General features: G+C 39.6%; 1 protein-coding gene and 1 pseudogene across 4 annotated transcripts in view; one reads left to right on the top strand and one right to left on the bottom strand.

Moving 5' to 3' along the window:
- The window catches only part of LOC138745936 (protein Wnt-7b), a 154,391-nt gene that overhangs the window by 46,484 nt on the left and 80,126 nt on the right, over positions 1–27,781 (bottom strand). The gene's annotated exons all lie outside the window — the stretch shown is intronic.
- Positions 7,973–9,716, top strand: LOC138745935 (heterogeneous nuclear ribonucleoprotein R pseudogene; annotated as a pseudogene).

The raw sequence follows: 27,781 nt of genomic DNA, 5'->3' as shown, positions 1-27,781 counted from the left end.
AACTGATGGAACCCTGACTGCAAATCCAAAACAACAATGTTCAGTTGTTTAGCCATGCAACTGAAAGATACCAGCAGAATTGTTTACTACTTTCACTGACTGAGATTGATGTTGAGACATAAAAATCATAAAACCATACAGCATGGAAACAGGCCATTTGGCCCAACTTGTCCATGTCCTGTTGACAATCTTCCCTATTATCCCTAATGGATGCACTCCAAGGATCTTCTGTTCCTCATTTCTTCCTACCATTTATCCTAGCCTCATTAGTACTGCCAAAATGTATTAGCTCATTGGCCTGGATTAAACTTTTCTTTCCACACAGAGGGTGGTAAAGTGCAAGGGAAAGGATACCAGAGATGGCAGGTATTATTGCAATGCTTAGGAAAAATATGGATGGAAACATCAATGAGATATGTTCAGAGGGATATGGGTCAAATGCAGGCAGGTGGGACAGACTAACATGAGTAGGACATTTTGGTTGGTGTGGCCCGGTTGCCTGTTTGCATGATATAGGATTCAATGCCTTTTTAAGACCATTTCACCTAAACGTTCATATTGATATTGAAGACCATCTTATGCAATATCAACAATTCTGCCATCCTTCATGTCATCATGTTATCCACAAACCTATCAATCATGCTTCCCACATCTACATCCAAATATTTTACACTACATTGTGGACAGAAAAGATCCTTTGGAACACCAATAATTACAGATATGCAATGACAAAAACACTCTCTACCCTTGCTGTTTGTCTCCTATTGTTTTGGATCCAGTTTATCCTGAATCGCATAATCCTCATCTTTTGAACCACATCTCCTGTCCTCACACTGTTACCTCTTCTAAGAACTCTACAAAATTGGTCAGATAGCCACCTTGGCTGTCTCCCATTTGTCCCTGCCTTTTCAAGTGATTATCATTCCTCTCCATCAGAACTTGTTTTCCCAGCATCTTCCATACCACTGTGGATTACGCTTATAGGACTATCATTATCAGGCTTTTCCCTTTGCCTGTCATGAAACCAAGGACCATGATTGCAGCATTTGATACGTCACTCATAATGCACTGTAACTGAGAAAGCCATGACAACCCTCCACTTTAAATAGTTTGATGGCATCAACAAGGAGTGTTACTCAAACATAAATGCAGTTTGTATCAAGGTAAAACATTAACCAACAATTACATTTGAGTGACATGAATGTTGGACCTGCTGAGTAGAATCATCTTAAATGCAGTCTGATTTTTTTTTTCCCCTGGTACAAATCCAAACAGTTAGGACCACGAATATATTAAGATGGAATGTCCAATTCAAAGTTCCAATATTTCCCCCTGAAAGTACTGTGGTTAAAGCTAGCACCACACATGGCATTGGGACATGCGAAGTCTTAGAGTCAAGATTTACCTCTCGTTACCTGATTTGTGGCAGTATAGCAGTAGTGAGCACAAAGCAGGATTTACTTTGGTAAGGATTATTCCTTCGTGATTAAACCTTCGTGATTAAATCATGATTCCTCATATCTACAGGATTGCACCCCACATGGAACAAGCAGCAGCTAAATTAGCACAGACCTATGCAAGAACCAGAGCACACCCTCATCTAAATTATGCAATGCTAAGGTTGACCAAAAGGATTAGACATGCTTTTTTGCACTAACATGAAAAAAGGGTTTGGTCACAGGTCTGATGTTCCAGATTGTATTGTCACAAACTAGCTTACAAATCAATTTGATTATCAAATAAATAAAATTTAGAAAACGGACATGTCACAATCACTCCTGGCACTACACTCAGCTCTGGATTACATTGAAAACAGCTGCTCTTCATTGACTACAGCTCAGCTTTCAATACCATTATTCCCTCAGCAGTGGTCAAGAAGCTACAAACTCCAGCCTCTGTGCCCCACCCCCCCCCCCCCCCCCCCACTACAACTGGATCCCTGACTTTCTCATTGGAAGACCACAATCTCCTCACTGATTATCAACACAGGTGCACCCCAAGGATGCATGCTTAGCCCACTTCTCTACTCGTTATACACCCATGACCGTGCGGGCAGGCACAATTCCAAGGCCATCTACATGTTCGCCAATGGCACCACAGTTGTGGACAGAATCACAAACGGCAATGAGGAAGCATACAGGAGGGAGATAGATCAGCTCATTGAATGATGTAACGACAACAACCTTGTGCACAATGTCAGCAAAACCAAGGAGATGATGGGAGGAAGTCAGGGGAACAAAGGCCAATCTTCATCAAGGGCTCAGTAGTGGAAGGGTCAAGAATTTCAAATTCCTGGGGGGGGGTTCAACATCAGCGAGGATCTGACCTGGAGCCTCCACATTGATGCAATCACAAAGAAGGCTCGCCAGTGGCTACAGTTTGTGAGGTATCTGAGGAGACTCGGTATCTCACCAAAGACTCTTGTAAACTTCTACAGGTGTGCCATGGAGAGCATTCTGGCTGGTTGCATCACTGGCTGGTATGGAGGCACCAACTCTCAGGACAAGAAAAAACTCCAGAAAGTTGTGAACTTGGTCTGCAACATCACAGGCACCAGACCACTTCATTGAGGACATCTATCTACAAGAGACAGCAGCTTAAAAAAAGCATCCTCTATCCTCAAAGACCCCCACCACCCAGGCCACGCCTTCTTTACTCTGCTACTATCGGAAAAAAAGGTTCAGGAGCCGAAAGACAAGTACTCAATGGCACAAGGACAGCTTCTTTCCTGCTGCCATCAGATTCCTGAATAGTCGATGAACCAGACACCCGCCTTACTTTTCGTTCACTATTATTTTTATTTTTTAATAGGAGTGTTTGCACTGTGATGTTGCCACAAAACACCGAATTTCATGACAAAAAAAATTCTGATTCTGAGTTTTGTGATTAATTTACAGGAAAATCATGAACATTTGCCCAACTGCAAATGACTTTGAGACATTAAGTAAATTACTCATTCATTGCTGCCTTTCACGTGGAGTGCATTGCACCATTATTTCTGCATGCTGTAGGGACCAGCCCCCCCACATCTCCATCGGGCACACAAAACTCAAAACGGTCAACCAGTTTACCTATCTCGGCTGCACCATTTCATCAGATGCAAGGATCGACAACGAGATAGACAACAGACTCGCCAAGGCAAATAGCGCCTTTGGAAGACTACACAAAAGAGTCTGGAAAAACAACCAACTGAAAAACCTCACAAAGATAAGCGTATACAGAGCCGTTGTCATACCCACACTCCTGATCGGCTCCAAATCATGGGTCCTCTACCGGCATCACCTACGGCTCCTAGAACACTTCCACCAGCGTTGTCTCCGCTCCATCCTCAACATTCATTGGAGCGCTTTCATCCCTAACGTCGAAGTACTCGAGATGGCAGAGGTCGACAGCATCGAGTCCACGCTGCTGAAGATCCAGCTGCGCTGGGTGGGTCACGTCTCCAGAATGGAGGACCATCGCCTTCCCAAGATCGTGTTATATGGCGAGCTCTCCACTGGCCACCGTGACAGAGGTGCACCAAAGAAAAGGTACAAGGACTGCCTAAAGAAATCTCTTGGTGCCTGCCACATTGACCACCACCAGTGGGCTGATATCGCCTCAAACCGTGCATCTTGGCGCCTCACAGTTTGGCGGGCAGCAACCTCCTTTGAAGAAGACCGCAGAGCCCACCTCACTGACAAAAGGCAAAGGAGGAAAAACCCAACACCCAACCCCACCAACCAATTTTCCCCTGCAACCGCTGCAACCGTGTCTGCCTGTCCCGCATCAGACTTGTCAGCCACAAACGAGCCTGCAGCTGATGTGGACATTTACCCCCTCCATAAATCTTCGTCCGCGAAGCCAAGCCAAAGATAAGAAGATGTAGGGACACTAGACATTGACCATTCAGGATGTCTCTTAATAAAAATTCCAAGGCAGCCACAAAACAAAACACTAATAAAGCAGAAACAGAATTAAATGAAAATAAGCCTCAGGTCTTGATGAGACAACATACAAGATAATCTGCATGCCGCCCACTTCAATATTATAATGTTTATTGATATTAAAAAGATCATGATTACTTATGAAGCAATTGGATAGGATAAACATACCAATGTTTTTGATTGTGCTGAGGCCACTCTAGAGGTGATGAATTAGTAAATTTCACAATTGATGTTTTTTTAACCCAAAGAATGAGAAGTGCAAGACACACTGTGGTAAGTAATTAAGATCAATTGTATTACAGGAAGAAGAAAAATATAGTGACTGGGTGAGTTAATGAGAGGAAAGAGGGGACTATAGAACTTAAATAATTGCATAAACTAACTGGGATGAATGGCCAATTTATTTGTTGTACCCTCTGCAATTCTTTGTAATGTTGGAATACATGAAAATTTTTATTTTCAATATTATAAGTATTCAATAAAAGTCCCTTTATTACTGTTCCTTTAAGAAAGTTTGAACTTGCAATCAAGTTCTCAAAATGGAGTTGGAGATTGATGCCTGCTGACCAGCCAATTGGACCACTGGAATAAATTATCCTCACCTATAGGAAAATACCATCACAGCCCTGAACAAATGGACGTGAAAGGACTGAAGTTTTTAAAACCGGTTTTGCCACATTTATTTCAAACAAGATTACCTCAACTTACTTTGAATCTAACAAGGAAGTAGACATTGGAAACAATAACTTGCAATCTGCAAACTGGCTGGCTCCACTCCCTGGGAAACTTTGATCTTGTTCAGGCTTCACTGCCTCAGACCAAAAAGACCACAACAGCGGTGCATCACAATTGGTCATTTTTCAACCTATTTGCCACCCTTTCTCTAACTTTCTTGCATTAAATGCCCTGTTCTGAGTGAATGAATTTTCCCTTTTCCCTCCCCCAATCCCACTGGATTTTATCATAACAAGTAACCATGGATCTTTGAGCTGCTGAGCTTTGAAGTTATGGGCAGAATCTGGATTGAAACCAGCCCTCCAGATAAGGAGGGCTCAGTCCAAGGGCCCATCTCTCAGTCCAAGACTTTTAGCTTTTCCTTTACAACCAACATTAGACCAGCATTTTTAACCTAGTCGCCAAATTTCATTCTTTTCTCTACCCCACTCCAAACCCTGTCTTCAACTGGTGATAGCATATGTCAGATTTAAAGGTGGGGGGGGGGGGGTGGGAAGAGAAAACCACTGCAATCAGAATCATTGCCACAGGCCTTCACTGAGACACAGTTCTACAAGAAACTGGTTTTCAATACAACAGTGTTTCAAATAAATGTGAAAGACCCTTTAAATCTCAATACACTGGACAACAGCAGTGCCCCTTTTTCACATTAATGGAAAGCCACTTTCATGATTCCCTCCACCCCCCTCCCAACACTATGTTTAATTTCACCAGAGAATTATTTTCAAGGCAGCACAGTTGGCGTAGTGGTTAGCTCAACACCTTTTCAGTCCCAGTGGTCGGGACCAGGATTTGAATCCCGTGCAGTCTGTGAGGAGTTTGTATGTTCTTCCCTTGTCTGCATTGATTTTCCCCAGGGGCTCTGGTCGAAACATACTGGGGGGTGCAGGTGAATTGGGTAGCACAGACTTGTGGGCCAAAATGGCCTGAAAATTTAGAAACCAAGCCACTGGGCTCTCAGTTGACACTTTAAAAATAAAGGGGGAGGAGCTTCCTAAATTAAAGTGCATTAACAGGTGAAACACCTACCAACTCTTCGGAAATAGTATTAGAATCCCACTAAAATAGGAAATTGTGTCTAGAGTGTCCAAATAGGGTTCAGAGAAACATGCTGATTTTAAACTTTCTGTCGCGAGCACAGACAGAATAGATTTTATTGTTATCGCTCCAACTTAATCACACACAAATTAAAAACCATGGCTGGTGATGTGAACTGATTTGGCAATCTTTGTGACCGGAGGATCTCTCAAAACATTGCACAGAAAAAGAAGTACGAAGGGTCTTCAATGGTATGTACTCACAACAACACACGGATTAGAAAGTCATGGTCATGTAATGGGATGATGATCTGTATATCCACAGTACCCATGGACAACACTCCAGAGCATCTTAATATTAAGTACACGACCACTTAGGCAATATTACACTTGTAGCAGTGTGTTCTTTCTGGGTATAGTTCGAATATACCGAGCTCAACACAGGTTCCATGTGAAGACAGAAAAATTATGAATGTCAAAAGAAAAAAAAGATGGGTTTTCAGCTAAGGCAAATGGGATTAGATATAAATTAAAAGGAAAAATGTTCCAAGCAATATGGTGCTTGGAATATTGTGTTTTGATCTGGTCACCTCACTACAGAAAAGATGTGGATGCGATAGAGAGGGTGTAGAGAAGATTTACGAGGATGTTGCCTGGATTGCAGAGCATGCCTTATTAGATAGATTGAGCGAACTTGGTCTTTTGTCCTTGGAATGACAGAGAATGAGGAATGACCTGTTGGAGGTGTTCAAGATGATGAAAAGCTTTTTCCCAGGGCTATAATAGTTAACAAGAGGGGGCATAGTTTTAAAGTGCTTGAGAGTAAGTGCAGGGGGCTGTGGGGGAATGCAAGAGGCAGGTTTTTCCACACAGAGAGGTGGGTGCATGCAATGTGCTGCTGGCAACAGGTACCATAGGATCTTTTAAGAGACTACTATATAGGTTCATGGAACTGAGAAAAATGGAGGAATATGAAATCCAAAAGGTAGTTATTAAGAGTAGGTTATTAGGTTGGCAGAACACTATGGGCCAAAATGCCTGTAGAGTCTTGTTTGAATAGATGAATGGATTACAAATTAGTTACATTTTCCTAAATGGAGGATGCAAATATTTCCCTAGGTCAGGGGGGACAGCGATGGATGGAGGTCATCAACTTTGTATTGTCACTAAGGGGGAGTGGAAAAGGGAGCTTAATGTAAAGGACATTTTCTCACTGAGGAAGAGACAACTACATAGTTTAAATATGAAGGTTAAATATATGTTTAAACCAGGAAAAGATTGAAGGACAGACAGAGGAGAAGTTCAGTGTGATTATCTCTGGATTGTTCAGGAAAATAACTGGTACAGTGTTGGGTAAAGCCCCCTTTTCAAACCAAATATCTATGACAGAGACACTTCCAAAACTTGTCAGTGTATAGAATCAAGACCATTGTTTTTTTTCCACCTCCAGCATTGATTTACTGGAATGCATTGTCTCTTAATAATTCTGGTGGCATTGAACGCACTTCTGGAAATGATGGCTTTCGATAGATATTGTTTACAGACCATAAAAGCTTACATTTATCATAGTATAATGCATCAGAGCACATCACAAAAGTGTAATCAAAACAAAATGCATGTGAAGCCAAAAAATGAGGGGGATTATTTATCATCATGTGTACTGAGATATAATGAAAAGCTTAATTCTGTGTGCTATCCAAGCTTATCAATAAGTTGCCACACTTTGGGTAGGAGGAATAGGTCCTAAATGAGTGTGAAACAGGTTTGATTCAAATTTCTGGACATATTATCCAAACCCTTTTTATAAGTAGGTTTACAATTAAATATGATGTAATAATTATTTTAGCACAATTTACTTTGGTGTACCTACAATGCACCGCAGGCAGGAGAGCTAAAACCAGTTAGCAAAAGCAAGCGGCCAACATCCAATTCTGTGACCTTATTGAAGCCTATCTTTGCAAAGGGGTTGACAGAGGCATTCACTGTAGTGAGTATAAATGTGCATGGAGGCAAATAAAAAGAGTCCAAAACTTTAACGATGACATCAGATACTCTGAATGAAATCCCGCAAAGTAGAGAAAGACTAGTAAATGTGCGTATTTGGTGGAGAAACTAAGCAAGTCCCAGTGTCCCTGCAGGAGGCTGCAGGACCTGTTAAGTTTCTCCAGCAATTTTGTGAATGTACTACAATCACTGCTTCTCCAGACTTTCTGGTTTCACTCAAGAAAAAGAACTGGGGTGAACGGCATGGGGGGGGGGGGGGGGGGGGGGAGGGCAGAGGCCGCCGCGCCCTCAGCAAGATTGTGGACACAGATTAGTTTCTTATGTTGATCTTGATGAAAGAGCCATTGATGCCCTCAGAGAGTTCAATGAAGAAGGAGCATTGTCAGTACTGCAGCAGTTTAAAGAAAGTGACCTATCACACGTGCAGAATAAAAGTGCCTTCCTGTGCGGAGTAATGAAGACCTACAGACAACGAGAAAAGCAAGGTAGCAAAGTACAGGATGCTACAAAGGGTTCTGATGAATCAAAACTTAAGGCACTGCTAGAACGGACAGGGTACACTTTGGATGTAACCACAGGGCAAAGGAAGAATGGTGGCCCTCCTCCTGATGGTGTGCATTCAGGGCCACAACCTGGAATTGGAACAGAGGTATTTGTCAGGAAAATACCCAGGGATTTGTATGAAGATGAGCTTGTTCCGTTGTTTGAAAAAGCTGGTTCTATTTGGGACTTGCGACTTATGATGGACCCTTTGTCAGGCCAGAACCGTGGTTATGCATTTGTGACATTCTGCATCAAGGATGCAGCCCAAGAAGCTGTCAAACTGTGTGATAATTACGAAATCCATCCTGGAAAACACATTGGAGTTTGTATTTCTATAGCCAATAATAGACTGTTTGTTGGTTCAATTCCAAAGGACAAAACCAAGGAAAACATAATGGAAGAATTCAGCAAAGTCACAGAGGGTCTCACTGATCTTATTCTATATCATCAAACCTGAGGATAAGAAGAAAAACAAGGGCTTCTGTTTTCTCGAATTTGAGGATCACAAATCTGATGCACAGGCAAGGCGAAGATTAATGAGTGGAAAAGTCAAGGTCTGGAGAAATGTTGTCACAGTTGAATGGGCACATCCAGTAGAGGAACCAGATCCAGAGGTGATGGCAAGGGTCAAAGTATTGTATGTAAGAAACTTGGCCAGCTCTGTTACAGAAGAAATCCTAGAAAAGACCTTTAGTCAATTGGAAAACTGGAACGAGTGAAAAAATTAAAAGACTATGCATTTGTTCATTTTGAGGACCACGATGCAGCAGTGAAGGCAATGAATCAAATGAATGGAAGAGAAATTGAAGGCGAAGACATTGAAATAGTTCTTGCAAAGCCACCAGACAAGAAGAAGGAACATCAAGTTCAAAGACAGGCTACAAGGACTCAAGTGTATCAAGACTATTATTACTACCCCCCACCCCGTACGCCACCCCCAATAAGGGGCAGAGTTAGCGGAAGCAGAGGAGGTAGTTACGGCTACCCCCCAGATTATTATGGCTATGAAGATTACTATGGCTATGATTACCAAGATTATCGTGGTGGATATGAAGATCCATACTATGGTTATGATGATGGATACCCAGTCCAGAGAGGAAGAGGTGGAAGGGGTGGTAGAAGTGCAATTCCCCCTCCCAGAGGCCGTGGTGTACCCCCACCCAGAGGAAGGGCAGGATACCCTCAATGTGGAGCACCAATGAGTCCTCCAAGGGGTGCTCAGAGTGGCAGAGGGGGCCCACAGCCACCACCAAGAGGGCGTGGTGCTCATGGAGGCAGAGGTAATCGTGGTGGCAACGTAGGAGGAAAGCGAAAAGCCAATGGGTACAACCAGCCAGATTCCAAACGACGCCAGACCAACAACCAACAGAATTGGGGCTCCCAACCCATCGCTCAGCAGCCTCTTCATTATTCTGGTAACTATGGTTACCAGGAGTTTTATCAGGATACTTATGGGCAGCAATGGAAATAAACAAATTGGCATTTCAGTGAAACTGTTGAGACCTGATTGGCTAAACTCTGCATCCTTCAGTACAGATTGGCTTAACTCGACATCCTTCAGTACAGATTGGCTTAACTCGACATCCTTCAGTACAGATTGGCTTAACTCGACATCCTTCAGTACAGATTGGCTGCCACTTGCATTTTGCTGACATCAAGAATCACTATTGTATATACCAGATTTTTTTTCCATAAATGCACTTGGACATTTCTGGCTTATTTTCCCATACCAATTCTTTGGGGAAAAGATGCTTTTTATTTTGTTTTTAAGCTACTTTTTAGCAGTTTGAAAGGAAACTTTGGACTTTGCTTTCAGATGTTGGGCACAATTTTCAATCATGGTTTTGCAGAATTGACTGATATTGGACAGTTTCTCTAGTTTGCAGTTTTGGGATTAGATTGCCGTTGGAGTATGCTGTATATACAGTAAATGCTAGTGTTTTGTCTTAGTAGTTTTAAGATGAGCTTGCAGTTTAACCATTTTTAACTTTTCTTGTACTGAAAGTAACATTTAACTGTTTTGCAGTTAAATTGTGTTTTTTAAAAAAAATTGTTAGCTTCACACCTTTAAGAATCTGACCTACAAAATTTGGTTTGGCTTAATCGTACAACCCGTGGTGTTTTGTTCATTGATGTAATTGTATTTACAATTTATTGTTCATGTCAAATTTCAATAAAACTTAAAACTATATAAAAAAAAAAGAAAAAAGAACTGCTGGGTCCTCATGGAAGAAACATCAACTGCAGTGATAAATGCTGGAAAATATTTAATTGACCAAACAAGCTGAAAAGGGTCTTTCTTGGATAGTATATGTATTTGCTCATTCTTCATTTACTAAAATCAGTAACTTTCCTTAAATATCCTTCAACATAGAGAGGAGCTGTTCCCTGCTTTGTTCTCCAAGTCCCTCCAAGTAGGGACTCCCATTACCTCACCACTCATAACTCTATTCCCACTCAACAAGCTGCTCAGAAAATCGGTGGCGTTCTCCATAAGTCAATGCTGCCCTGTTTCAAAGATGACATGTTACATCTAGTAAGGATAATTCAACTGACGACATTGGTTTTGTACAGGTTAAGGCTTAATCTCAGTCATCTTATGAGTTCATATTGTTTTTCTCCATTCTTTAACTTTCCACTCTCAGTCACAATTTTTAAATTTAGACCTACTAGTCTGTGCTGCCCAATTGACACCCCATTAACCCCTACATTTTTGAAGGGTGGGAGGAAGCTGGAGCCCCTAGAGAAAATCCCTACAGACACAGGGAAAATGTACAAATTCCTTACAGACAGTGCAGGATTGGAACCCAGGTCCGGTCCCAACTGCTGGCCCTGTAAAAGCATTATGCTAAACGCTACACCAACCATGTAATAATGTATGAAAACTAATAAAGAAAATCAGTATTCCTCAGCAATATCGAGTCACTGAAGGCACATTGTGCAGAAAAGCTCGAGCCCTTTGTGCATATTTTTGTACATCAGGCAACACCATGCCAACAACACCTTGGGCCATGGGTGCAATAGCTGACATAGATCCTTCCTCAAAACCAGTGCTGACCCTTAGAACTCACTCACATTTCAACTGCTTCAAAGAATAGGTAAAAGATTAAAGTTGTGTGGCTGGATAATCCATTCACATGTCATAAAACTAAAATGACTCCATGTATTTCTATAAATACTTTCATCTATTGTAGAGACTATTTATAAAATAGATTCGTGCCAAAAATCAAGGTGTATTTTTGTCACTTTAATAATACAGTATCATAAATTTTAATATTGAGGTATAGGCACATGCACTACAGAAAATATTTTCTAAGCCAATTATTATATCATATTGCTGAATGCATTACTATACTACTTATTACAACATTACACGCTCAAAGGAGTATTACAGTATTTAACAATGTACTAAGCATGCAAGTTTTATTGGTTGATACAAAAATCATGCTGTTGGCAACCAGAGAAGTCTCATTAATGCCATCCAGTTGGACTACCAGATTGAGACCATCCACAAACACAATCCCCCCACTACACAATCTATCCCCATTTCTCTTTCCTTTAGCTTTGCCTCTCCCTCCATCTCCTTTCCTCCTGCTCTGTATACACAGAGACACCCGCTCTCCCGATCAATTCTCACCTTTCCTCTTCTGTCTTCCTATCCATGTCAATTATCACCTTCTGTATGTTGGTCTGCACTCCTCCCCCTGCTCTTTCTTTCCTTCTCCCCAGTCTTTTAATTTCGGCACCTACCTGCTATTTACTCATACCTTGAAGAGCTCAGGCCCAAAACACCTTTATTTCCAATGGACATGGTGAGACCTTCTGAGTTCCTCCAGCATTTGTCTTTTCACTTTAAAATAACTCAGACACCAAAGAGGCAGAAAGTTTAGTGTGGTGGTTAGGGCAGTGCTGTTACAGCGTCAGCGATAGGGACTTGGGTTCGAATCCCGTGCTGTCTGAAAGAAGTTTGTATGTTTTCCATGTGTCTGCGTGGGTTTTCCCCGGGGGCTCTGGTTCCCTTCCACCATTCAAAACATACTGGGGGCTGTAGGACAATTTGGTGTAATTGGGTGACATGGGCTCGTGAGCCAAGGGGGCCTTTTACTCTGCTGTAGGTCTAAAAAAAATCTATAGTCCTCTTCCTGGCATCTGTTTGAAACCTAAACTGACAATACTGGCATGATATTTAATTCCAATCGCCATCATAAGATTGTCTCCATAACATTGCCACAGCTCATCGACAACTGAAATTCTCATCCAAGGAGTTAGACTACTCAATGCTTTTATGAAACTTTCTGCTGTGTTTTCAATTGCCAAGTGGCAGAATTATCTGAATCCTCATCCATGCCTTTGTTTAGACTGCATGCAACTATTTCAACTCACTCCTCACAGACTTACTCAGCACAGAAAATGTGCTTTCGCCCATCTCACTGAAGCTTTGTTTCTCTGTACTAATCCCATTTGGGCACTCCTCTACATTGGAGAGACTGGACGCAGACTGGGAGATCGCTTTGTTGAGCACCTCAGCTCCATCCGCCGCCATAGCGTGGATCTCCCAGTGGCCACCCATTTCAATTCTCCATCCCATTCTCTTGCCGACACGCCTGTCCATGGTCTCGTTCTGCCAGAATGAGGCCACCCATAAATTGCAGTAACAGCCCCTCACCTTCTGACTGGGCACCTTCCAATCAAATGGCATTAATATCGATTTCTCTGGCTTTTGTTAAATCCCCCACCCCTTTCTTCCCCATTGTCTCTCCTTTCCCTCTCTCCTTTCACATGGACATGATAAATTCTACCTAGTCCCTTATCATATCCAATTAACACCTTTTGTTGGTCTGGATTCCTCCTCCCCACCAGGTGTTTGAATTCTAAGACTTTCTGATGTATCCTGTTTCTGCCTTTTCTGATTTTTCCTTGAAGAAGGGCTCAGGCCCAAAATGTCAGCGATATACCTGTCTCCTATAGATGCTAAAAAAACCCCGACTGAGTTCCTCCAGCATTTCGGTGTGTTTACTACAATTACAACATCTGCAGCGTATCGTGTTTAATTTTGGTGCACATGAGTATTGCATAATATATCTGACAATAAACTCATTATTATTTAAATGTCTCAAACATAATAATTGTATCTGACTTCACTACCTTCTAAGGTAACACATGCCAATTCTCAACCAATCTTGGCTAAAAGATTCTCCCTTCAAATCCCTCTTTTAAACTCTTTCCTCTCACCTTAAACCTATGCACTTTAAAAAAAACACTACCATGGGAGTAGGATTCTGACAATATATAGTACAACTCTTAGAATTTTATATACTCTGTCAGGTCACCCCTCAGCCTCCTTCACTTCAAGGAAATCAACCCCAACCTATCTCACCATAACCAAGGTCCTCCAATTGAGGCAATTTATTGTGAATCCAATCTGCACTCTCTTGAGCACAGTAACATCCATCCTATAGTGTCGTGACCAGAACTGCATACAATACTCCTTGCAGTTTAATCAGTGTTTGGTAAAGTTGCAACACAACATCCCAACATTTATGTTCTGTGCTCCTATTGACGAAGGTAAGCACGCCAAAATGCATCATTGATGAGGATTTCAGTTGTCGATGAGCTGTAGCAATGTTACGGAGACAATCTTATGATGGCGATTGGAATTAAATATCATGCCAGTATTGTCTGTTTAGGTTTCAAACAGATGCCAGGAAGAGGACTATAGATTTATTTTTTTTTGACCTACAGCAGAGTATAACAGGCCCCCTTGGCTCACGAGCCCATGAAACCCAATTACACCAAATTGTCCTACAACCCCCCGATATTCATTGTGCACATTGTTTGAATTATGTTGTCAATGCTCTGCTCAATTTTTCCATCTCATCTCTATCCTGCTGTAGCCTTAGATCAGTGCTTCTCAACCTTTTTCTTTCCAATCACATACCACCTTAAGTATTCCCTATGCCATAGGTGCTCTGTAAGGGATTGCTTAAGTGGAAAGAAAAAGGTTGAGAAGCATTGATCTAAGGCTACAGCAGGATAGAGATGAGATGGAAAAATTGAGCAGAGCATTAAAACCACTGTTTTAATTGTACCATATTGACTCATTATGTGCATGGTTTCATAACTCCAAAGGAAATGGGCCAATGACAATTTTTCTCATGCAAAATATTTCAGTAACAATTGGGACGAGCAGTGATTCTCAGGCTTCCCTTCCCACTCATATACCGCCTTAAGGAATCCCTTACTAATCACAGAGCACTTATGGCATAGGGATTCCTTAAAGTGGTTTGTCTTTGGCTTGGCTTCGCGGACGAAGATTTATGGAGGGGGTAAAAGTCCACGTCAGCTGCAGGCTCGTTTGTGGCTGACAAGTCCAATGCAGGACAGGCAGACATGGTTGCAGCGGCTGCAGGGGAAAATTGGTTGGTTGGGGTTGGGTGTTGGGTTTTTCCTCCTTTGCCTTTTGTCAGTGAGGTGGGCTCTGCGGTCTTCTTCAAAGAAGGTTGCTGCCCGCCAAACTGTGAGGCGCCAAGATGCACGGTTTGAGGCGATATCAGCCCACTGGCGGTGGTCAATGTGGCAGGCACCAAGAGATTTCTTTAGGCAGTCCTTGTACCTTTTCTTTGGTGCACCTCTGTCATGGTGGCCAGTGAAGAGCTCGCCATATAACACGATCTTGGGAAGGCGATGGTCCTCCATTCTGGAGATGTGACCCACTCAGCGCAGCTGGATCTTCAGCAGCGTGGACTTAATGCTGTCGACCTCAGCCATCTCGAGTACTTCGACGTTAGGGATGAAAGCGCTCCAATGGATGTTGAGGATGAAGCGGAGACGACGCTGGTGGAAGCGTTCTAGGAGCCGTAGGTGATGCCGGTAGAGGACCCATGACTCGGAGCCGAACAGGAGTGTGGGTATGACAACGGCTCTGTATACGCTTATCTTTGTGAGGTTTTTCAGTTGGTTGTTTTTCCAGACTCTTTTGTGTAGTCTTCCAAAGGCGCTATTTGCCTTGGCGAGTCTGTTGTCTATCTCATTGTCGATCCTTGCATCTGATGAAATGGTGCAGCCGAGATAGGTAAACTGGTTGACCATTTTGAGTTTTGTGTGCCCGATGGAGATGTGGGGGGGCTGGTAGTCATGGTGGGGAGCTGGCTGATGGAGTACCTCAGTTTTCTTCAGGCTGACTTCCAGGCCAAACATTTTGGCAGTTTCCGCAAAGCAGGACGTCAAGCGCTGAAGAGCTGGCTCTGAATGGGCAACTAAAGCGGCATCGTCTGCAAAGAGTAGTTCACGGACAAGTTGCTCTTGTGTCTTGGTGTGAGCTTGCAGGGGCCTCAGATTGAAGAGACTGCCATCCGTGCAGTACCGGATGTAAACAGCGTCTTCATTGTTGGGGTCTTTCATGGCTTGGTTCAGCATCATGCTGAAGAAGATTGAAAAGAGGGTTGGTGCGAGAACACAGCCTTGCTTCACGCCATTGTTAATGGAGAAGGGTTCAGAGAGCTCATTGCTGTATCTGACCCGACCTTGTTGGTTTTCGAGCAGTTGGATAATCATGTTGAGGAACTTTGGGGGACATCCGATGCGCTCTAGTATTTGCCAAAGCCCTTTCCTGCTCACGGTGTCGAAGGCTTTGGTGAGGTCAACAAAGGTGATGTGTGAGTAGAAAGAATTAGGTTGAGAACCACTGCTTAGATAAACCTCATCTCAAAACATACCATCACTGTTTTTGAAATCCACAAGCCTACTAATCAAACCACTGACATTCACACAATGCAGTTGATATATATCACAATCAACTAGAACATGGATTTCATCATCAATCCCTGCAGTTTACCACTTCCAATCAGAAAATCATCCATCCACTACTAGCCTGTCTCTCATCACCAAACCAAATTTGGATCCAATTAGCCATCGTGCACCAGATCTCATACGCCTTAACCTACTAGACCAGACTATATGTAGGATTTGTCACCTTTATACTAACCTCCACTAACTTGGAGTTTGAAACTCTCCTCCCCAGATGTTAACTCACCAAGGACATTTACCCATCACCCCTGGGCACAATGACCTATATTGGTTCTTGATTATGCAATATAAAAATTCTCTTCCTTCTTTTCAAATCCTTCCATAATCTTTCCAATGTATAGTCACTATCATGAAAAATTCCCAAATATCCATGATCTTTCATTGTGCACCTCGATTTGAAAGCTTCACCAGTTGCCATGATTTCAGCTCCCTCGGCGCGAACCTTTAGAATATCCCTCTTAATGATCCATTTCTCTGTTTTCTCCCCTCACTCTCTTTTAAGGCACGCCATAAAATCTCTTCTTTGACCAGTTATTGTTTGCCTGACTTTTTCTTTATATAGTTCAATATCTAATTTAATTTGATAATGTTCCTGTCAAGTTGTTAACTTCACCTATAAATGTTTTGGGTTTATTTTGTTTATCATTCACTTATAACTAACAATAATTTAGGAGGTTTCTAATACAAGAATTGCTGATACAATTATAAATCCTGAATTCAGTGGGAAGATTTTACAATGCAAAAGGTAAGAAAAAATATTGTTGAGCTCCTGTTAATCTGTAACTCTCAAGTGCTAATGAGTCTAAGTAAAGGAATTTTCTTTGTATTCTGTTATTTAATGATAGAATACTTAGTAATCGGGAAACTGAACAAATTGGGGTTTTAAATAATCAGGAAACAGGTCCTAAACCAGAGTCCTGATTTTAATGTTGTATTTCGCTCATTGATGTGGGCAGAAAGCTTTACATAGATCACATTTTCTAAGCTACTGCATTTAATATAGTGCTGCTGATGCATTATTTAGGGGTTAACTACAGGTCAATTGTTGTCCGGTTCACCCTCTTAACCACCATGAATTACTATCCTTCACCAGCACAATTGGCAATCCAGTGCAATGTCAAATACCTTTACTGTACAATCTCTTCATTCCTTTAACATCCAAAATTTCCCTCTTCAGCCACAGAATATTTGCACAGCTCTCTATTAGAGCACTCAAGAGATTAACTCTGAGTGAAGGAATGTCTTCTAATTTCAGTTCTGAATGGATGAGCCTTTATTCTAAAACTTTAACCTCAAATTCTATACACCAAGTTCTATATACAAGGAGTAAAAGAGACAAAAATAGACATAGGACCAATAGATAATGATGCTGGAGAAATTGTAATTGGAGACAAGGAGATGGCAGAGGAACAAGTTAATCATTTGGATCAGTCTTCTGTGTGGAAGATATCAGTGGCATACCGCACTCTCAAGGGTCTCTGGGAAGAGAAGTAAGTGCTGTCAAGATCGCAAGAGAGAAGGTACTTGGGAAGCTAAATTGTCTAAGGGTAGATAAGTCTCACAAAGTGGATGGCATGCTCCCTCAGGTTCTGAAGGAGATAGCTGTAGAGATTGTGGAGGCAATCCACAATGGATTTTGGCATGGTTCCAGTAGACTGGAGGATTCCAAATGTCACTTAGCTATTTAAGAGGGGAGGAAGCAAAATGGAAGATCTATCTGCCTGATGTTGGTAGTTGGGAAGCTGATGGAGTTGATTGTCAAGGGTGAGGTTACAGTGTACTTAGAGGTGCATGAAAAGATAGGCTCAAATCACCATACCAGCATTAAAGACAATCCTAAAAGATTGACAAGGCTAATCTCAGAGTTGAGAGAGTTGTCCAAGATGCTTCCACTAGTGAGAGAATCTTGATCAAAAGGATATGGTCACAAGGAAAAGGAGAAGTCACCTAAACCAGAAGTGCAAAGTTGTATCACACTGTAAATTTTCAGCTTCCTTCAACTAATTTTGCACCTCCATAAATTTATAGCACATAGAGTTGAGTACCATTCCTTAGAAAATTGCACATAATGCTCTAAGGCTGTTCAGAGCTCTAATTACATAAATTAAACCATAAAATAAGGAGATGAACTGATGACTATTCTGTAACAATTGCATGACTGGAGAAAACATCACCAAATAATAATGTCTTCGATCTTAAAAGGTTAAAAATTCATAATGAAAGATAGATCTTTATAATATGAAGCTGATATGGATTTTTACAAATGTAACCATCTAATATAGTGTAGTTACATTTAATAAACAATAACATAGTTTAATATTGCATTAATTATTGTGATCAAACATTTTAAACATAATATCAGTATGCATATTTCAAAGACTAAATGTAAAGTTCTAAGAACAGAAGGAGAAATAGGTCTCTTTGCCTCTCAAGTTTGCTTCACTATTCAATATGACCATGGTTGATCTGCCCTAGGCCTCATCTCCCATTCTGTGCCAGTTCTCCATATCTCTCCATTCCTTAATATTTTCAAAAATCTAATTATTTTTAAAAAATACCTCTAAAATGAAAGAGCCTCTGCAGTAGAGAATTCTGGAGATTTGCCATAATGATACATTTTGCTTCTGCATTAAATAATAATGGTTTTCATTTTATCCATTTAAGTTATGTTATTGAAGCATTCTATCAGATTCAGCATTAGCTAATAGACAACATGAACATATGAATTAGGATCAGGATCAGGCCATTTAGTCTCATAGCCTTGCTTTGTCATTCACTAAGATTATAGCTTATTTAATTGTAGACTCAATTCTTCATTTCTGCCTATCCCCAGTAAACCTTCACCCCCTTTTTTTTAAAATCAAGAATCTCATTACTACTAACTTTAAAAATTCTAATATCTCCTCCCACCAAATTTCAAAGTTCAGATTTATTGCTAGAGTACATACATGACATCCCATACAATCCTGAGATTTCCCGAAGTACAGGCGCAATCAGTTGTGCAAAAAAACTGTACTCAAGAAAAGTACTGTATACAAAAGAGAAAATGTGAACAAAGGAAGAAATGTAAACAAACTGTGCAATACAGAAAATAAATATTCAATAATATATAATGTGCAAAGTAAAAATTCTTAAATGAGTTTCTGATTGAGTTTGTTGTTTAAGAGTCAAATAGTGGAGGAGTAGAAACTGTTCCTGAACCTGGTGGTGCACATAGTGTGGAACCTATACCTCTTTCCTGATGACAGAAGCAAGAACAGAGCATGTGCTGTGTGGTATGAATTCTTAATGATTGCTGCAGCTCTCCAATGGTAGCATTCCATGTAGATTTTCTCTATGGTGGGGAGAGTTTTTCCTGTGATGTACTCGACTGTATCCACTACCTTTTGCAGGGCTTTCCACTCAGAGATACTGGTGCCACCATACCAGGCCATGATGCAGCTGGTCAACATACTTTCGACTACACATCTGTAGAAGTTTGCAAAGGTTTTGGACATTATATCCAACCTCTCCAAACTCCTGAGGAAGTAGAGACACTGATGTGCTTTCTTCATGATGCCATTAGTGTGTTGGGTCCAGGAAAGAACCTCCAAGATAATGACTCCCAAGATCACCTCTTGACCTCTGATCCCCCAATGATCACTAAATTGTATACCTCTGGTTTTCTCCTCCTAATGTCCACAATCAGCTCTTTGATTTTGGGGACATTGAGTGTGAGCTTGTTGTTAGTACACCATTCAGTCTAGTTTCAATCTCTCTCTTGTAAGGCTAACTCATTTCCCCTTTTATACAACCCACTACCCATTAAATCATCAGCAAATTTGTAGATGGTGTGGACGTACCAAGTCTCAAAGTCATATGTGTAAAGCGAGTAGAGCAGGGGGCTAAGAATGCAGCCCTCTGCTGGTCCAATACCGATGGAGAATGTAGAAGAGATGTTCTTACCATTCCTCACTGATTGAGGTCTGGAGATGAGGAAATCCAGGATCCAATTACATATTGGGATAGACTCCTTAGTTTTACACAAGGATCCATCTCTCTCGCTTTCTGCAAGAGGAAGGATCTTCTCTGTGTCCTGTCTGTTAAGCTTCAAGTCCACTCTCGTTTTCCTAAACTTCAAAGGATACTGAATATGCTCCTTCATTATTTCTCCTGCCAAAATGGGCAATTTCACATTTTCCTGGAATTATTCCCCTTGGTAGCCACCATGTGTTCTCTTCACAATTTATTTTCCTACCTCCTTATATCATCACCAAATTAAGTCAACATTGCTTCAGTTCCTTTTTTCCCAGTAATTTATATTGATAGTAAAACTTGGGGCCTCTGCACAAATTCCTGTGCCAAACTACTTTATGACTTTCCAAACAGAAAAAGACCTATCAACACCCAGTCTTGGTTTCCTGTTAGCTAGCCAATGTTCTATCCATACCTATATGTTACCTCCTCGACCCAACCTTTTATTTTATGTGATAACCTCTGATATGACCAAACCAAATTCCTGCTGGAATTATGTATAGTTTATCTACCAGTTCCCTTTATCTACAGCACATGTTACTTCACACAAAATCAATAAATTAGTTAAACCCGATGTCTCTTCCCTAAATCATGAAAATGATCTTGATTATTTTCTAAGTGTCTTTCCATTTTCTAACATTTCCCAATGACAAATGTTTAGTGATTTGGCCTGTAGATTCTTGCATTCAATCTCCCTCTCTTCTTGAATGCAACCTGAATTTCAATTACTCTACACTCTCTTATCATGGATAATGGAATGTACTTGTGTGTTATTTCATGCCATGAAGCAAATCAAATATTAAAACAGGTTTTATGTAAAAGGATCGTTTCTGCATATTTTTGTTACCAAAGATGTTTGTATGTGAATTGTATGCATCAAACAGCTTGGTTTCATGCCCAGTGAGGAATTTTTTTATAACAAACAAAAGTACTTGTCACAGTGATTACCAAAAATGTTTGAGCCTTGGCACTGATGGATTAAAAAAGATTTTGAAATGTCATTGAATTAGTTACCATGTGGTTTTATGCCAATGACAAAAACTTTTATAAAGAGATTGGGAGGGGGCGTGGAAAGATGGCGTAGAGAGTAGACGTGTGGTTCCACCCTTCCCCAGTTAGACTATTAAATGCCTAATTTTAAAAGTTGTAAAAGTGATTAAAAATACTGTTTATAGACTTTGGAATAGTGGAGGACCGAAATGGCTGCAAAATGTGAAAAAAATCAAAAACTCAGCTACAGAAGAAATTACCCTTCAAAAGTGATGAAGAATTGAGGCCTACCTATCAAGTTGAAGCCACGGAGTCATCGACTGGAGTCCCAAAACCTCAGAGGACTCCTGGTTGGCTAAGTATTAAGTGGGCGCCACTTGCGCAATCGCATGATGGCGCCGGCTCAGCAAGGAGTTCAGCTGGGTCTGACTCAGGCGCTCATGAGTCCAGGCACGCGGGTGGGCTGGCTGAGTGAGGACAGACTTGCGAACCCGCGGCGTTGCCTGGTGGTCCAGGGGCGCACAGTGTAGAGTCGAAAGACACACCTGTGCGGTCAGTGGCCCTACTGGGCATGCGCGGTGCGTCGCGGGTCAGTGAACTTTTGGAGAAGATGTGGGCTGTGGGGGGAGCCCGAGCAGCGGTGGGCTGACGAGATCAGCACACTGTCATCAAGTGTCCAGACCTGCAGCCGCATCGGAAAAGGAACCATTGCTTTGGAAGAAGAAGAGAGCTCAACTTTATTAGAATTTGAAGAACTGGGGACTGTGACTAAAGAAGGTAGGCCTCAAAGGGAGGTAATGGAACATAAGTCAAATACGTCAATGCAAATGACTAACCAAATGACTCAAGGATTTTTGGAAATGAAAAATAAACTGAACACTGTTAAGAAATAACTTTTGTGAAGCAAGATATCAATGTAGTTAAGAGTGATGTTAATCGATGTATACGGTCAATGGATACCGTACAAGATAACTTTAAAAAGATTGAAGAGGCTTTTCTTGAATGTAAGAATCAAGTGGAATGTAATAGAGAAAAAAATGGAAAAAGTGGAAGATTCTTTTGTAGATTGGGGGATTCAGAAGAAGGACTTATTGAAGAAGATTGATTCATTAGAAAACCAAAGTCGTAGAAATAATGTTAAGATAGTAGGTCTTCCGGAAGATATGGAAGGTTCGGATCCAGTGAAGTTTTTTAAGAAATGAATCTTAAGAAATAAGTCACCAGGAGATTATGGTCTTTCAGTTGAATTTTATAAAGTATTTTTATGAAGATTTATCTTCTGTATTTTGAGATATTTTACAGCAAGTAACTGAAAAACAGTCATTACCTGAATCTTGTTTGAGTGCTATAATTACAGTGATTCCTAAGAAAGATAGAGATCCGTTGAAAGTATCCTCGTATAGGCAAGGAATTCTTTCTGGATGGTCTGGAATTAGACCGAGTGCATAGAGCGTTAAGGAAGAAACCATTTCCAGGCCAATTACCATGAGCAGTTTTGATTCACTTTTTGAAATATCAGGATAGAGAAATGATACTCCGACTGGCGGTGAAGAAAGCACAGCAAAATCAGGCTCCAATGATGGTTCAAAATAACAGGGTGTTTTTTTTTTATGCAGATCTGAGTCAAGAAATTATTAGAAGATGCCGAGAATTTAATTCGCCTAAAAAAGTATCGTGGCGAAAGGGATATAAATTTGCTTTTCGTTACCTGGCAGTATTGAAATTTTTTTTTTTTTAATGGCAATTTTCAATCTCAGTTTTTTGAAAATGACCATGATGCATTAATTTTTGCTAATTCATTGCCAGATCTACGAGGAAATGGCCAATCGTCATCACTGTCACCTAAGAGAAGAGTCAATGGTAATGAAAATGGGAAGAATGGAAAATATGAAAAGAATGGGAAAAAAGCTGAATTGATGTCTTCTCGATATTGAAGATCTTGAACAATCTTTGGGACTGGAATCACTGGGTTGAATGTTTCTGTACTTTGTGAAGTCTGACTGGGGGGGGTGGGGGTGGGTGACACTGAGACCTTTAGTCACCTGCCACTTGTAGACTTGACCACACCCAGATTTTTAGGGAACTACTACTTTTTAGTAGTTTGTTTCGGGAATTTTCTTTCTTTTTTTTTTGGATTTTTTTAGTGAGGGGATTAGAATATTGTGAGATTTAGAAGGGGAGCATTATTTTATAGCAGTGTGATATATTATTAGATTTTGTGATGTCTAATTTGAATTTTGCAACATTTAATGTCCAGAGTTTGAATAACCCGATTAAGCGTAAACGAGTTTTAGCCTATATATAAAAAAAAAGAAATTTGATATTGTTTTTTTGCAAGAAACACATTTAACTGAAAAAGAACATTTGAAGTTAAAGAGAGAATGGGTTGGGCATGTGTTTTCTTCTTCTTTTAATTCTAAGGTGAGGGGAGTAGCGATATTAGTTCATAAGAAATTACCATTCGAGTTGGAATCATTTGAAGAAAATGTGGGTAGAGTTTTGATGGTCAATTGTAAAATTTTTGCTGAATCATGGACTTTGTTAAATATTTATGCACCTAATGTGGATGATGAACGGTTTATGTCAGAGACTTTTCGGTTGTTAAATCTGGCTAATAATAATATTTTGGTAGGGGGAGATTTTAATTGTGTTTTGGATCCTTTATTAGATAGATCTCTGAAAAGTATAAGAAAATCAAAGCCAGCAATACAAATAGGGGCTTTGATGAAAGATTTGAATTTGGTTGATGTTTGGAGGAGAGTGAATCCTACCGAGAAAGATTTTTCTTTTTATTCGTCTAGACATGATCCATTTTCTAGAATAGATTTTTTTTGATTTCAGCACATTTGTTGGGTAGAGTAGTGCAGGCTGAATATAAAAGCCGGGTTATATCGGACCATTCAATGTTATATTTCTCTTCTGTGAGTTCAGGTACAGTCGTCTTATAGATGGAGATTTAATACAATGCTATTGAAGAAACTTGAATTTATTACTTTTGTTAAGGAGAAAATTGCATTATCTTTGGCTGAGAATGTTAACTCAGGCGTCGTAATTTTGTATTGTGGGATACTTTGAAAGCATATTTACGAGCGTAAATTATCAGTTATATTATGAAAGTTAAAAAGCAATATGTTGTGGAAAGTTCAATGTTAGAGAAACAAATTAATGAATTGGAAAAGGAATTTCAGAAAGATGTTACAGAGGATAAAAAAGCTGCTTTAATGAAGTTGAAGTTGCGTTATAATACATTACAAACCTTTCAGTGTGAGCGAAATGGCTGCAAATGTCTTAATCGATCTAAGCAACGTTATTATGAATTAGGTGAGAGACCTCAAAGTATTAGTATGGCAATTAAAAAAAGAACAGGCATCGCGAACTACTAATGCTGTGAAAAAGAGCTCAATAGTTACCTATAAACCTCAGGAAATTAATGACCAATTTTATTTATTTTAGCAAAAGTTATATACTTCTGAGGGAAAGCAGGATGTCAGTTCTATCCAATCTTATTTATCTAAATTAAATTTATCTGTTTTAGGGGAGGTGCAGATTAGAGAATTAGAAGTTCCATTTACAGATTTTGAGATTAAAGAGGCTATACAGGAGATGCCAAATGTAAAGTCACCAGGAGATGATGGTCTTTCAGTTGAATTTTATAAAGTATTTTATGAAGATTTATCTTCTGTATTTGGAGATATTTTACACCAAGTAACTAAAAAAGTCATTACCTGAATCTTGTTTGAGTGCTATAATTACAGTGATTCCTAAGAAAGATAGAGATCCATTGAAAGTATCCTCGTATAGGCCTATTTCTTTATTAAATGTTGACTATAAAATCTTAGCAAAAGTGTTCGCAAATAGACTTGCTAAGTATTTACCTTAGTTGATACATATAGACCAAACAGGTTTTATTAAAAATATAAAGCATCTGACAATATTCTTAGATTGTTAATTCTGGTCAATGCATTTAGACGGCAACCCATTGCGCTGGATGCGGAAAAAGCCTTGTATAGGGTTGAGTGGAATTTTTTATTTAAGGTATTAGAGAAGTTTAATTTCAGCGCTCATTTTATTGGCTGGGTTAAGGCTTTAAATAAAAATGGCCAAATTTCCCCATCATTTAAATTAACGCGATCGACCCGACAAGGTTGTCCATTGTCACCAGCCTTATTCGCATTGGCTATTGAACTGTTAGCTCAGACAATACAACAGAATGATAAGATTAAAAGAATGAAAATTGCGGATGATGAATACAAGATTAATTTATTTTCAGATGATTGTGTTGGTATATTTGACAGAGCCTGAACAGTCTTTGAAACATTTACAAGATTATTTGTTAAAGTTTGAAGAATTGTCTGGATATAAAGTAAATTGGGATAAGAGTGAAATATTGACAGTTGGGGACGGGGATTATTCAGTGTATAAAAGTATTATAAAATTAAAATGGTCTGATAAGATTAAATACTTAGGAGTGGTAGTAAGTGCTGATTATCAGTCCCTTATACAAATTAAATTATGTTCCTTTATTAAAAAAGATTAAAGTGGATTTGATTAAGTGGAAAGATTTACCGTTGACATTAATTGATTGAGTAAATTGCATTAAAATGAATATCTTTCCTCGAATTCAATATTTGTTCAGGCCATACCTTGTTCACTTTCAAAGGTTTTTTTTTCAATATTTGAATAGAGCAGTGCGGGAGTTTTTGTGGAAAGGGAAATTAGTTTGTGTAGCTTTATTTAAACTTACATGGAAATATGCCCTAGGTGGATTGCAGTTACCTCATTTTCAAAATTATTATAACGTAGCTCAGTTGAAATTGATTAGCAGATTGATGGATATGGATCAACCTCCGAGTTGGGCAAAGGTGGAAATGGCTTGTATATTTGAAGCTGAGATACATCAGTTTATATTTAAGTGGGATTTGAATTTGTTGCGAGGATGTAATATGCCAGTATTAAAACACTTGTTAAAGATATGGGTTAAAAGAAATAGGGTTTTAGGATCAAAGGGTAAAGTTTCAATTCAAACTTCATTATATCATAATCGGATTATTCCTTTTTCAATCTTTAATAATCATTTGAAGAGATGGAATTCTAAGGGTATAAAGATAAATCAGGATTGTTTTGAAGATGGTCAATTCCTTTCTTTTAATCAATTGTGGGAGAAATTTGATATTTCAGTAAATTCCTTATTTGTGTATTATCAAGTTAGAGCTTTGATAAAAGAGAATTATGGTACAGAGATGTATTTATCTATGTTGACGAAATTTGAGTCTTTGATTTCTTCTGTACCTAAGAAAGGTTATATTTCGGATATGTACCATTTGATACAGGAAGTTTTAGATAAGCCGGGCTGGGAGAAATCTAGACTTAAATGGGAAAGTGATTTAATTTGTATTTTCCTGGAAGATAACTGGGAGGCTATGTATCATGATAGTGTAACTAAAGTGACCAATGTACGATATGGAATGGTCAATTATAATTTTTTACATCAGTTATATTTGACTCCAGAGAAATTGAAAAAGTATGGGTTTAGTAATTCGGATTCTTGTTTTAGATGTGGATTATGTACTGGAACTTTTTTTTTTTACATGCAATCTGGTTTTGTGTTGAAGTACAACCATTTTGGGAAGGAATTAGGTTGATTTTGGGAAAATTATTTAAAATTAAATTACCATTAGATCCATCGATTTTTTTTGTTGGGATTTATGGTTTCTTTGAAAGGATTAGGGTTGATAAATTTCAAATTGCTTTTGTACATTTGGTACTATCTGTAGCACAGAAGTATGTAGCTAGTACCTGGAAAGATAATGTGGAGATTAATATTTCACATTGGCATAATGAATTGAGAACTTGTATTATTGAAAAAATTACATGTAATTTGCATAATTATCCATTTGTTGTTCAAATGTGGTCTCCTTATTTGGAGTATACTTTAAAATATTTTTATATTTACTGTATTTTTTTTATAATTGGCTGCCCTTAAGGGAGCTGGCTGAAGGGGTGGGAGGTTTTTTTAATATTATGTTTAAAAAATGTTTAAAAGATAACAATCTACAGAATGATAACAAAGTTTTCCAAAAAAAAAAGAGATTGTCCTTCTAAAGGCTAAGTGTGTATAGTGGAAAAAAAGGATGCTCATTTAACTTTATATCCATCATCTAATAACCATCAGTGATACCTCCTTGATCCTTACAGAAAATAGACTTCATGGCTATAAACACAGCAGCAAAACAACACATTGCATTTGAAGGTAGGCTTTATCTAATTAATTGATTCATTAGTCCAACCATGCCAATCTTACAGCCAAGAAAGGGTTTTGAAGGATATGGCTCAAATGCAGAAAATTAGTATTAGCCCAGAGTTCCAACTTGATGGCATGGGCAAAGAGTCATACACATGGAAAAGGCTTTGTGACTTGGTGTAAAATATTGTAGGATACAGAGAACAGTTTGACAATGCCTGGATAGAGTAAAGTACTGTTAAAAGCCGTGAAAGAACATTATCTTTTTCAAGTGAGACATCCATTTGACTCTAATCACAGCAGGAAAGAAACTATCCTTGAGTCAGGAGGTTCATGTTTTCAAGCACATGCATCTTCTGTCCAATTGAAAGGAGAAAGGACAGTATCACCTGGATGGGATGAGTCCTTTGATACGCAAGCAGCTTTCTCAAGTATAGATGGAGTCGGAGGAGAGGTTGGTTTGCGCAATGGTCTGAGCTGTGTTT

Source organism: Narcine bancroftii, chromosome 11 (assembly GCF_036971445.1).
Source record: "Narcine bancroftii isolate sNarBan1 chromosome 11, sNarBan1.hap1, whole genome shotgun sequence".
NCBI lineage: Eukaryota > Metazoa > Chordata > Chondrichthyes > Torpediniformes > Narcinidae > Narcine > Narcine bancroftii.
Note: the sequence above shows the minus strand (reverse complement) of the source record. Positions and strands in the feature narration are given on the sequence as shown.